The sequence below is a fragment of the Micrasema longulum genome, unplaced genomic scaffold, assembly GCF_059751315.1.
Source record: "Micrasema longulum isolate JH-2025_06_02 unplaced genomic scaffold, ASM5975131v1 h1tg000580l, whole genome shotgun sequence".
NCBI classification, from domain to species: Eukaryota; Metazoa; Arthropoda; class Insecta; order Trichoptera; family Brachycentridae; genus Micrasema; species Micrasema longulum.
Genome location: NW_028277776.1, coordinates 237,117 through 249,213, shown reverse-complemented (window position 1 = coordinate 249,213; position 12,097 = coordinate 237,117). Strand labels below are relative to the sequence as shown.

Here is a 12,097-nt window from a genome sequence, read left to right as displayed (position 1 = left end):
GATAACATCGGCCAAAAACAAGTTACATTAATTAAGAAAAGAAAAACATAAACAGAAAGGAATAACAATATAGATACAAACAATAGACAACAAAAATATAAGAACAAGAATAACATCAAAATATTAATCGTAATAATAAACACATATCCAAACCAACAAAAATTTCAACATAAATTGAAATAGGCACTAACAGAAAAACCCACCAAAACCTGATAGTGCCTATTTAACAGAAAAGGCGCAGAGTTGACATTTGCAAAAAGAATTCTTTATTTGAAAATTGATCATCCTAAGATTTGGAATTAAACGATAAACAAATATCTAAAGTACCTGATTAAATTCAGTATTTGAATATTAAAAATGTTTAGTTTTGGAATTTAATCATACATTTAATCATCTAGGTACCTACGTATTAATAAAAAGTCTTTCTCCTTTTATCCGGACAGTTTTTGCACGCTTTTAATACACAATCAGGCATTTTTCTTTTCAGTAGTGATTTTTGCACGATTTTGATTTGAGCACGACGAGGCCTCTTAGCCAATCACATGAAGAGATAAAACGAAAAACTAACCCTTATTACGATTATATAAATAGCTCAAAAAAGTCCAAAATAAACAACATGTGTAATTAATTACGAAAAAAATGTTTGTTTAACCAGCTAATAACATGCAAGCCAACGTTTGAGCAGGACAACGCCTGTCGGGTCCGCTAGTACTTAATAAATAAATAATGTCCAACTTGATATTCCCGCCGAACTACGAACTACGTGTCATGTTAGTATAGTATTATAGAACGACATGACATGAGCATAGCGACATCTGTTTATTATACATTGCAACATTTGCACGTATGTTTTCCATGACTCCAAGTTAAGTTAAAATAAAATAAACAGATGGCAGTAAAATGGGATTTAATGTATTTGAAAGGGGGTACCTACTTTTAATAAAGAGACTTTTTTTATTATTGGCTGGCTACACCTACGAAATCACACTCGTCACACTGGCAATCAAAGATCGCATATTTTATCTGGCAACATCTAGCAATTGACAAACAAACGTCATCGTATTTAATGTCATTTTTGGGTTATTTTGTTTGTTGATTAATTTTCAATTTATTTCTTTTTTATATTTTTAATTTATTTTGTGTGAGATTCACTGGATTTTGATTGAGGTATGTTACTTTACGTATTTAGTCTACTTTGCACGAAATTTGTTTTTTTTAAATCGATTCTATGGAGATTTTTAGGTTATACTTCAAACAAACAAACCGTCACGCCGTTTCTCGAGGGGTAGGCAGAGAGGATAGAACGCCACCTCACACTATCTTAGCATACATATCTTGCTTCCTCTACATTCATACATCTTCTCATACATGCACGCCGATTACGTCTACTATTGACATGTCCATCTTCAAGTATTTGATGGACTTGATCGTGTCATATCTTTCTCGGCCTTCCTCGTTTTCTGCATCCATCAACATTCTCATCGTAGATCCTTTTAGCCGTTCTTTCGTTGTCCATTTGCTCTACATGTCAAAACCAACGCAGCACCCCTTTTTTTAGTAGCATAGTGCTGTATAAATTACTCTATTTATCTGTAAGAATCATAAATTAGAGCAAATTATACACAATTCATTCAATTTTAGAAAATCTGTCACTAAAATTATATTTCTTACTGAAACATCATCACCCGCAATGTTCTATTGATTTTCTTGTTGGAACAAAATTTAAACAATCGAGTTATGCCAAATGACTTTATAGACTTGAATTTTTGGATTTGAAAAAACATTATAAATGTCTATTTTTAAAATTTGTTTGTTGACAAATAAACAGTTGTAATAAATGCTAGTGGCTCTATGAGTTCTTCATTTTTAAACCTATATTTAAAATATGTAATTTTTTCCTTTACAGGATTATCATTATTTACAGAATAATGGACCTACCCGAGGGATATAATGAAGCCAGAACATCTCCAATAAAAAAGTCATCAAGTTTTGATATAAAGTATACTAAGTCTAGTCTAGATTTATATTCTTTCCACATAGACAGCAATGAATCAATAGTTAGTATCCACACCATTTCAATGAAGGATTCGTTATTCATATGGATTGGGAAAGGTTTGGATCCTAACTTTGCAGACCTATCCCTCGGTATGACATCGCCTTTTCAAAAATCACCTCTAGTATCAAAGATAGTCGGCAGCACTCTGGAAGGAACCTCACTTAACATGGCTGGCCGTCTCTCTCAAAAATTACAAAAACAAGTCTTCATTAGTTGCAATATATTACTCGATCAATTTACAACTCCTACTATAGAAAAACGAATAATGGAAGAAATAAAATTACACCCAGATAAATTCTAAGTTGGTGCATGGAAATCTTTACACAAATAAAATCAATAATCATTTTGGGTGCTTCTATTCCCAAAAAGTACTATTTGAGTAATTAAGTATCAAGTATTGTATGCTTTTAATAAATGTATTTTTATTCAAAATGTTTTGTTTATTTTAAATATACTTAAGAAGTCAAAGAACGGATGCAGCAGCCTCGTATAGCTAGAGTTTTAATGATGCAGTGGTAGATTTGGGGTGAACAGATGTCTTGGAAGATCCTTAATCCATGTTGCCTCTTCTTCACGCCTGCCGTCTCTCACCGTCCTGCAGGGCCATCAATGACGATCTTTCGGCTTTATTCGGCGGAACTAAGGGACGCGGGATTGACGTTGGAGATGGTAAAAGCTCTAGATTACGATAGGGTCTCCTGGCGGCGTCTGGTGATGTCCACATGCTCCACTTAGGAGCGCATGTATAGAAAGAAGAAATATATATTATTTTTTTATAAATTTGAGGTGTTTCTTTAGGTGTTCCATTATTTTGTGATGTGACATTCACAAAGTTCAATAATAAATTGCGGTAAGGATGTACTAGCTATAATTTTCATTCATACCACAGGCTAAGGATATTGCATTATGTATTTTGCATCTGATTATTATAATACCAATTATTAATATGATGATTTCAAAATAAGTCATTTATTACCTTTCCTAAGCTAAGGCAGATTTTTCAGTCAATAGTATTATATATCACCATATTTTTTTTAGTACGGTGTTTCATATTTTACAATATTACCCTATCTGCAAAAAAATATTTACAATATAAATGTTATCACTTTCAGGTACATGTTTTCTATTGTACATATTTGTTTTGACTGGTTTTGGTTGTCATAAATCATGCATGGGATTGAAAACTATTTATGTCATAATTTTTGGAATTTTGTCCCTAAAATAAAATCAACATTATACCCCCGATGTATGTGTTACTAATGGCGAAAACTGCATGTAGGTAGGTACTACAATCTCCAAATATTTTGATAAATTATTAGATAGATAACGGTAAGATAATCAGTCTTACTCTTCAGATAATAATCCTAGTTAAATTATTAATCATCATCCCCTATCCGCACCTAGAGGTGGTGCAAATGGCACTTCATTAATGCTTCGATTGCAGCATGTCTGAATCATTTTTGTTACATGGAAGGTAACAGATAGTGTTTTTCTGGGTTATTATGCCGTGTTTGTGGGCTTTGTATTGCCGACGTTTCGGAGCACATTGCAGTGTCCATCTTCAGGGCTGAATGTATGAGTGTAGTTTTTAGTGTGTTTAAGTGTGAGGAATTTGTACCCTGTCGCAGTCGGGCAATGTATGTGGTTAAGTGTGTGGAGTTTGTACCGTGGGCTTTGGAAGCACCGGATACCATGAGGTTCGTAGTCGTAACCCATCATCCCTGTTTATGTTATTAGGATGCTTGTATATTTCTATGGCTTCCTTTATTAAACGGGCTTGATGATTTTTGGGCTTTCCAAGGACATTTGGCTCAAATGAGAAATTACGCCCTGTTTCTATGTAGTGCTCTGCAAGAGCTGATTTATCCGGGTAGCCCAACTTGCATGCACTCTTGTGCTCTTTTATTCTTGTCATTATGTTTCTGGCAGTCTGCCCTATGTAGACTGTTTCACAGCTTTTGCAATTTAATTTATATACTCCATCTGTTTCAAGTGGGTCCCGATCTTTTACTGATTTTAGTAAGTTTCTTACTTTTGAGGTCGTACCGAACACTGTCCTTATGTCCCGTTTCTTAAGCGTTTTTGCAATTCTATCCGTGACATTTTTGACATAGGGAAGAAACGCTATTCTTTTATCCGTATTAGCATCATCCATCTTGGAAATATTCTTTGGATTTGTTACCGACATTCTTCTTTTTATATCCTTCTTTTCATAGCCATTACTTTCTAATACTTTTGTCAGTATATTCAATTCCTCTTCTAGGTTACTTTCTTCACAAATACGTGTTGCCCTTCTGGCCAGCGTGTTTATGATGCCTAATTTTTGAGATGGGTGGTGATGTGAGGTAGCATGGAGATACCGGTTTGTATGTGTGGGTTTTCTATACACCGTATGTCCCAGTCTGCCATCTTCCTTTCTGCTTAATTTGACGTCTAGAAAAGATAGGCTTTTGTCCTCCTCTACTTCCATAGTAAACTGTATTGCCGGGTGGAGATTATTTAGGTGGTCTAAAAACACTGTTAATCTTTCTGCACCATGATTCCAAATGACAAATACGTCATCTACGTATCGAAGCCATACTTTGGGTGCATATGGAGCTGTGTCCAAGGCCGTTTCTTCAAATGTCTCCATGAAAAAGTTTGCTAGAACCGGCGATAAAGGATTGCCCATAGCCACTCCTTCTAACTGTTTAAAAATTTCATTTTCAAAAGAAAAGTATCCATTTGTTAAGCAGTACTCAAATAAAGCGCACATGTCTTCACTAAAAATCTCTCTTATAAGTACCATTGCGTCATTCAGGGGCACATTCGTGAAAAGTGACACTACGTCAAAACTGACTAATATATCATCCTTCTCAACTTTTAGCTCCTTTATTGTATCCACGAAATGTGAAGAATCTCTGACAAATGAAGTGGTTTTTCCCGTGTGTTTTTGAAGGAGACTTGCCAAGTATTGTGAGAGTTTGTATGTAGGAGCACCTATAGTGCTTACTATTGGCCTCAAAGGAGTGCCTTCTTTGTGTATTTTTGGTAGTCCGTATAGTGCTGGAGTTTTCGGAGCTTGTGTAAATATCTTCCAATGTAAGTCTTTAGGAATATCAGATTTCCTCACTAACTCCCTTATTCCTTTATCAATCTTATTGGTGGGATTTTTCTTTAGTTTTTCATATGTCTTGCTTTTTAATAGCTCACGCATCTTGTCAGAATATGTTTTTTTAAATAAATTCCGTTTAATAAAGGAAGCCATAGAAATATACAAGCATCCTAATAACATAAACAGGGATGATGGGTTACGACTACGAACCTCATGGTACCCGGTGCTTCCAAAGCCCACGGTACAAACTCCACACACTTAACCACATACATTTCCCGACTGCGACACGGTACAAATTCCTCACAATTAAACACACTAAAAACTACACTCATACATTCAGCCCTGAAGATGGACACTGCAATGTGCTCCGAAACTTCGGCAATACAAAGCCCACAAACACGGCATAATAACCCAGAAAAACACTATCTTTATTCTGAAGGCCGTGAAAACCTACGAACCTTGATTACATGGAAGGTAAGTTGATCAGTCATACGCTTCAGGTTAAATGGAACAATTAAATTAGATAATTTCTGCTCAGTTTTCCAGGCTGAACTACTCGCAATACGAGAAGCTCTCGAATGGTTATTAAAGAAACCACCAGAGAGATGGGTTATTGCAAAAATATTATCAGATTGTCGTTCGGGCGTTCAAGCTATAACAGATACTCGGTCGGTAAATCCATTCATTGTAGATATTCAGAGTAAAATTAAGCATCTAAAAATAAGAGGGATGAACATTCAAATATGCTGGATAAGAGGACATGCTGGTATCGTAGGAAATGAGAGAGCGGATGAACGAGCAAGATCCGCAACTTGTAAAAGAACGGCACCTTTCTTCTCAGAATTTCCCCTTAGCTTTGCCAAACGCTGTATAAAACAAAATACGCAGCAGCGTTGGGAGGATCATTACCGCGCTTCTTCTGCAGGTAAAATCACTAAAATGTTTTTCCCAACGCTGGCTGATGCAGCAAACTTCCGTCATCATCACCAAAGTACTTTCGAAACGACTCAAATTTTTACCGGACACGGAGCTATGAGAAGTTATCTATATAGGTTTAAATTAAGGAATGATGACTATTGTCCATGCGATGATATTTCTTCACAGAGTATAGAACATCTGTTATTTCAGTGCCCATTTTTCAGTTTGCAACGCCATAATCTTGAAGCAGAATGCAGGAAAGATGGAATATCCTTAACAGATATCCACACTGTAGTAAAAAGTAGTTATCATGCGCCATTGTTCTTAAACTTTGCAACAATGGTGATTGGACTCATAAAGGTAATAAACCAAAATCAGTGATCGAACATCCCATTTCCAAGACAAACAAAAACTTTTTTTTTCCGAGTACCTTAGCCTTGTACATGACACGTAAGGCTACTAAATACAGGAGTCCAAATATATAAAAAAAAAAAAAAAAAAAAAAAATGGAACAATTAAATTTTCAGTGAAAGCACTCCCTCTGCCAAAACGTTTTAAAGTCCGAGGTTCTTCCTTTCGGTTTCACTCATACTAAAAAAACATATTTTTTTGTTAAACGAGTCGTTTTTTAAAATGCCGATTTCATAAACCGCAATTTTAATTGGATTTAACTCTACGGCTTTTATTGCCCTTTCACTGTGAGTTTGGCAAATAGTATGGAAGGCTTATAATGAAACATTTCAGTGAAAAATCGAGTTGCTTTATTCACTCTTAATTTTACAGATGAAATATTGCAGTGTCGGAACACCTTTAAAAATAGTACTTTCCAATATGATTATATTAACAAGCAACAGTTACTTGCTAGTTGCTAGGGAATTCGGACCTCGGTTGATTCGGACCTCGGTTGATTTGGATGTCGGGCATTTTGAAATATCGTCCATTAGGCCGCACAATTGATTTTTTGCTGTTCGGAGCAATCTAAATAAAGAATCTGTCACTTGGAATAATGCTACCAAAACCACACAAAATGTCATGATATAATATATTAAATATCTACACAAAAAGTTCGATCAGTTAGCGATTAATATTGAATAAAAATCGGTAATTTAAAAAAATAACAGTCAGCTATCGCCGACAGTTACATGCTAATAAATTCGGCACTTTGGGCCTCATTTCACCAATCTTGTGGGCCTTAATGATTCTGTCGTAATGGACTTATTAAATCGGTCCTACGGGCCTCAGTCGATCAGCTCTTAGAACCTTAAATAATTAGAATCTCACATAAATTAAAATAAAAGTTCACTGTTAAAAGGTGATGATGCTATTGCAGAACGGTATTCCACGTAACCTGTTTTTTATACGAAAAGTACATTACTCGCAGCTTACCTATTATTACGAGTACAATTTTTAGAATAAAAGAGGGCGAGAATGCGAATGGACATGGACATGACAAGAGTAGGAATAATTGGCGTGCGTGAATGAGAAGATGTATGAATGTAGAGAAAGCGAGGTTTGTATGCAAAGATAGAGTGATATGGCGTTTTATCCTCTCCGCATATCTCTACGGGGAAACGGCGTGATGATTTGTTTGTTTGTTTGAGAATGCGCGGTGTGTGTAGGAGAGAGAAAAAACTACAAAGTTAAAAGTGTTGCAAAAAATACCTAACACCGTTTTTGTAGAAAATATTGTTAAAATTTTCTACAAAATATTTTTCCCTAGAAATAAAAAAAACTAAATAAAATAAAAAGACTTATTATGAGATAAGCGAAATGTTTTATAAGTGGTACTTGGTACCTACATTATGGATATATATTAAATTACTAGAATTACTAAGTAAGTATTTTTTATTTCATTTCAAAATGTAATTCAACAAAGATACATACTAGAAAACATAATATTTGAAGGTATTAGTTAATCCACAAAACAGACAGAATTACATTTGTTGTTTTTTTATATCTTTTTACATTTCTTATACAGACAATGAAAAATAAGTTCTACGTGTGTACCTACTTATTAACTAAAATTTATTCTTAAGAGATTATTCGCAAAAGTTGGGCGATTATCGTGAAAAACGACAATTTTGTTATTTCGGCAGTATATATTATATGCCCGACACATGCGGGCCATAGGTTGGAGGTATGTAGCATTACTTGAAAACAAAGGCAGTAATTAAGTGGAGAAGTTCAATACATAGTTTATTTGCCAACTGCGGAAACGAAGAAACGACCCAGTTTTGCAATTATGTATCGTCTACTTATTGTGTTGTCGTTTTTACATTTCTCAATTTGCCAAACTGCGAGGATATAAATAGCAAACTTAATTCTTCCGATTCGCCACTCACGAGTCATCGGAGTCACAAAGCATTAACCACTAAACCACGATAAGTTTTTCTTACAATTCTTAAAATAATCCAAATATTTACACATCATATAAATAAGTAAGTCTATCAGTGATTATGGCGTAATTACAGGAGACTATTGTTTCATTTTCCGCGCTCTTTTACTCTGCACTCCATAACTGAGCGCGCGCACGATTTTGAAATTTCCACTCCACATCGACATCCACTGACCAATAATTTCGGGTTTATTGCTAATTCCGCACAAAGACGTATTTGCCCAAATAATACTTAATACCCGTGAAGACAGTCGTGGGACTTTAAGTTGATTGCAAATAATCGAGCCTCAGCCTTACCTAAACAATCAGCGATTGGCTACGACTTCCTTAGTAAAGTTACTGCGTTACTGGCGGTACGCTTAAAGGCGGCTCTACTCGCTAGGCCACCACGTTGGCCAGTACGCTGGCGCGCGTATTGGCAACTTGGGCGTTCAGTATCTTTGTGCCGGCCGATGATCAGGCGTCAAAAGCGCACAAAAAATCTCGTACGCCTCTCCGGTAGTCGTAGCGTACTAAAAGCTTAACCAGCGTGTGGTTGCGACGATCAGTGCTCAATGGTGTAGTCCTAAATGAAAAAGTACCGGAGCGCACCGCCACCACTATGGTGAAGTGGGAGGGAAGTAGGAGGGGGGACACATGTTTAGACTTTTGCCAATTATCATCAATAAATACGTTTGTTGTTATTTCGAATTGTTTGAAGAGACTTACGTAGATATTTTTTTGAGACGTGATATTTGTTCCTAACCAGAGCCGGAGCGCCGCTCCGGTGCGCTCCGGCCCGACTACACATATAATCTGTGCTGGTGCTCAGCCAGCGCCTTTTGATGTGTGTTAAAAACTGACAACAGACAGATCGCCCGCCAGCGTATGTGCAAGTGAGTATCCCAGCAACGCCAACCACAAAAAGCTATCTCTACACGTTGGTTAATACGTATTGGCTAGCGTGTAGAGGCGCTTTAACCCGTAACACTTCAGCAGCAGATATAACGATTTCAATACACATAATTATTTACGCCGATTAGTTCAATAATAAATTCGACAAATTATCTTTATGCTCTAAAATGTCATTATATCAGTCGTATTCGTGTTTATTTATTTAAAGCTAAAATCTTTGCCCAGAATCGAGTTAAAATCAATTTTCATTGGTTCTAAAAAATAAATATCTGTTATTTTAATTTGTATGCAATTTAATTTAATTTTTAAATTCAACGACGCCGATGCTACAATTTACCATTAGTGTGTTTTATTTTAAACCACATACCGCACACCACATCTGAGAAAAATAATACCTCTACGTCTTACCGTTGACATGTTCGTTTATTTAGAGAAACAGGCTGACAAAAGTTCGACTTTATCGAGTTTAGGTCAAATCAAAACTCTTTTGGATTAAAACATCGCAGTTTATCTGGAAATGCAATTGGACATGTTCTTAATAAATTTATGTATGCTAACATATATGTATGTTAGCATACAAAAGATATAAAAAGTCAGTATATTATTAACATAAAATGAATTAACAGCAGATCAATAGCATAAGTAGTTTTAGCAAACTAATGGTTAATCGTTACTATAGAATAGTGACAATAATATAATAATAAATAATAAAATAGTATTTTGTCTAGTCCTACGTGTTGGTATATTAATATTTATTGAATCCAGGAGTTCGCAACAATCGAATTCAGAATTAATAATTATATATAAAAATATTAACCCAGTTATATTGTCCTGCGATCCTCCAGAGAAGGTAAATTCAAAGAATTTAACAAAGACATGTACCTAGTTAATTTGTTCTATAGGAATATGCAGTTTGAAATTAATGAATCTCAAAAATTTTCGCCGGACTCTTGCAACATTATTTGTGTGAATTTTGTAAAAAGGGGACCATTTAGTAGAGTTATACTCTAATTGGCTTTTAACCAAGGATATACCTATACAAGAGTTTTATTATTTTAACCGATTCAAAATTCTTTGTAGTTCTAAGAATGAAACCCAAAGTTTTCATACTTTTAGAAGTAATGTGTTTCAGTTAGAAGTTTTTCGTCAAATATGACATCAAGATCTCGAATCTCTATGACTTTTTCCAGTTGAATGTTGTTTATTGAATAATGCACGAATCCCGACATTTGTTCATCTTTCACACATTATTTTAGCACACATTCGCCCGAGAGATAGTATTTCGATAGCATTCAGCCTACTTTCATCTTTGTTTTTCAAACTCCATACCTCTTCCATACCATGACTCCATTGTGAACTGTTGATTACGCCTTCTGCGATAAACATTTATTTGCCAAGGTTGATTTTAGTCCACCGTTTACCTAGTTCCGGGCACTCACCCTCCTATCAATATCTTTCTCTAATATTTTAACGTTTATATTTGGTTAAAATCACTTCTTTTAAAATTTTGTGATTACTTTTATTTCAAAACTCTTTAGTCACTTTTTTGTAAAATGTAAATGGCGGTTAGATTTCTAACCACGCCCGTGAGCTTTGAAGCTGCAGGACTTGTTGAAATCTAGCTCCCGCACGTTACTAAAATTTATCAATATTGGAAAAGAGGAAGTAGAGGAAATCCTAACCGCCTAACCGCCACAGAAGGTATTCTATCACTTCTTCAAAATATTTTTAACAATCCCACTTCGCCGGTTTATCTGAGAGGGCTCTTTCAACCTCTATCACATCATGGGCTAACTCTTCGTTCTAGTAACGAGAGAACCCTTTCAATACCCATTCACCGCTCTAGTTTTTTTGCCTCCTCTTCGTAGTAGCTGCTCGATCATGAAATAATCTACCCACTCATGTCAGAGACGCCCCTTCTTTATTTACATTCAAATCACGAATGAAATGTCACTTCCTGAATATTTAAGTTTTTCCTTTCTTATTTTTCCTCCCTCTTCCCTTCCCTCTTTACCTCCTTCTCTCTTCGAAGTATAGTGTAAATATGTAGTCAATTTTTATTCCTTAAAAAATATATATTTACATACATTTGTTTAACAATATTTTGTTATATAATGAAAATATTATAATATACCAACGTTACCAACAATATGCTCATATAACTCTGATTATTTATGTAAACTGTATATGTATAAAAGGTGTTTAAACATGCGCTCTGTAGCTGCAAGACGTATTAAGATGTTTATTGTACAGCGCCCTTGAGGTGATTTTCACAAAAACGGTGCTATACAAATTATTCGTTACAATGGGTTACTGCGTTTTTACTTTTTAGTGGGTCGCTATCGATAACTCTAGTTTTATCTACTTCTATAGTATTCACGACCGGAGTTGTCTGGTTGTGAAAATTATAAATGATTATTATCCTTTTAAACCTAAAGAATATTAAAGCTACATATTTGAATGAGTCATCTGAAAACCCCATTAGTCAGTCAGTGTAAACTTTTCAGAAATTACAGAAAGACTGTATTAAAAAAATACAAATTAATGAAGTGTTTATATCTTACTTAAGGCTGAAGTCTGATAAAACGAACGCAAAATTAGGAAATCATACGATTTTGCCAGTTTAAAACAAATGTTTTTTTTAATCGCGCAGTAATAAAAAAATAAAAAAACATAAATTAGATTTAAAAAAAATAAATTTTAAGGTATTTCTGTTAAAAAATATACTTAAAAAATTATG

The 12,097-nt window shown here is 34.9% G+C and overlaps 1 long non-coding RNA gene across 1 annotated transcript; it reads left to right on the top strand.

The window, feature by feature from the left end:
• Nucleotides 1–1,014: 1,014 nt before the first annotated feature.
• On the top strand, nt 1,015–2,488 carry LOC148280437 (uncharacterized). The gene is made up of 2 exons (XR_015822607.1): nt 1,015–1,167; nt 1,907–2,488. It is a non-coding gene; the product is annotated as an uncharacterized LOC148280437 (long non-coding RNA).
• The last annotated feature ends 9,609 nt before the right edge of the window (nt 2,489–12,097 follow it).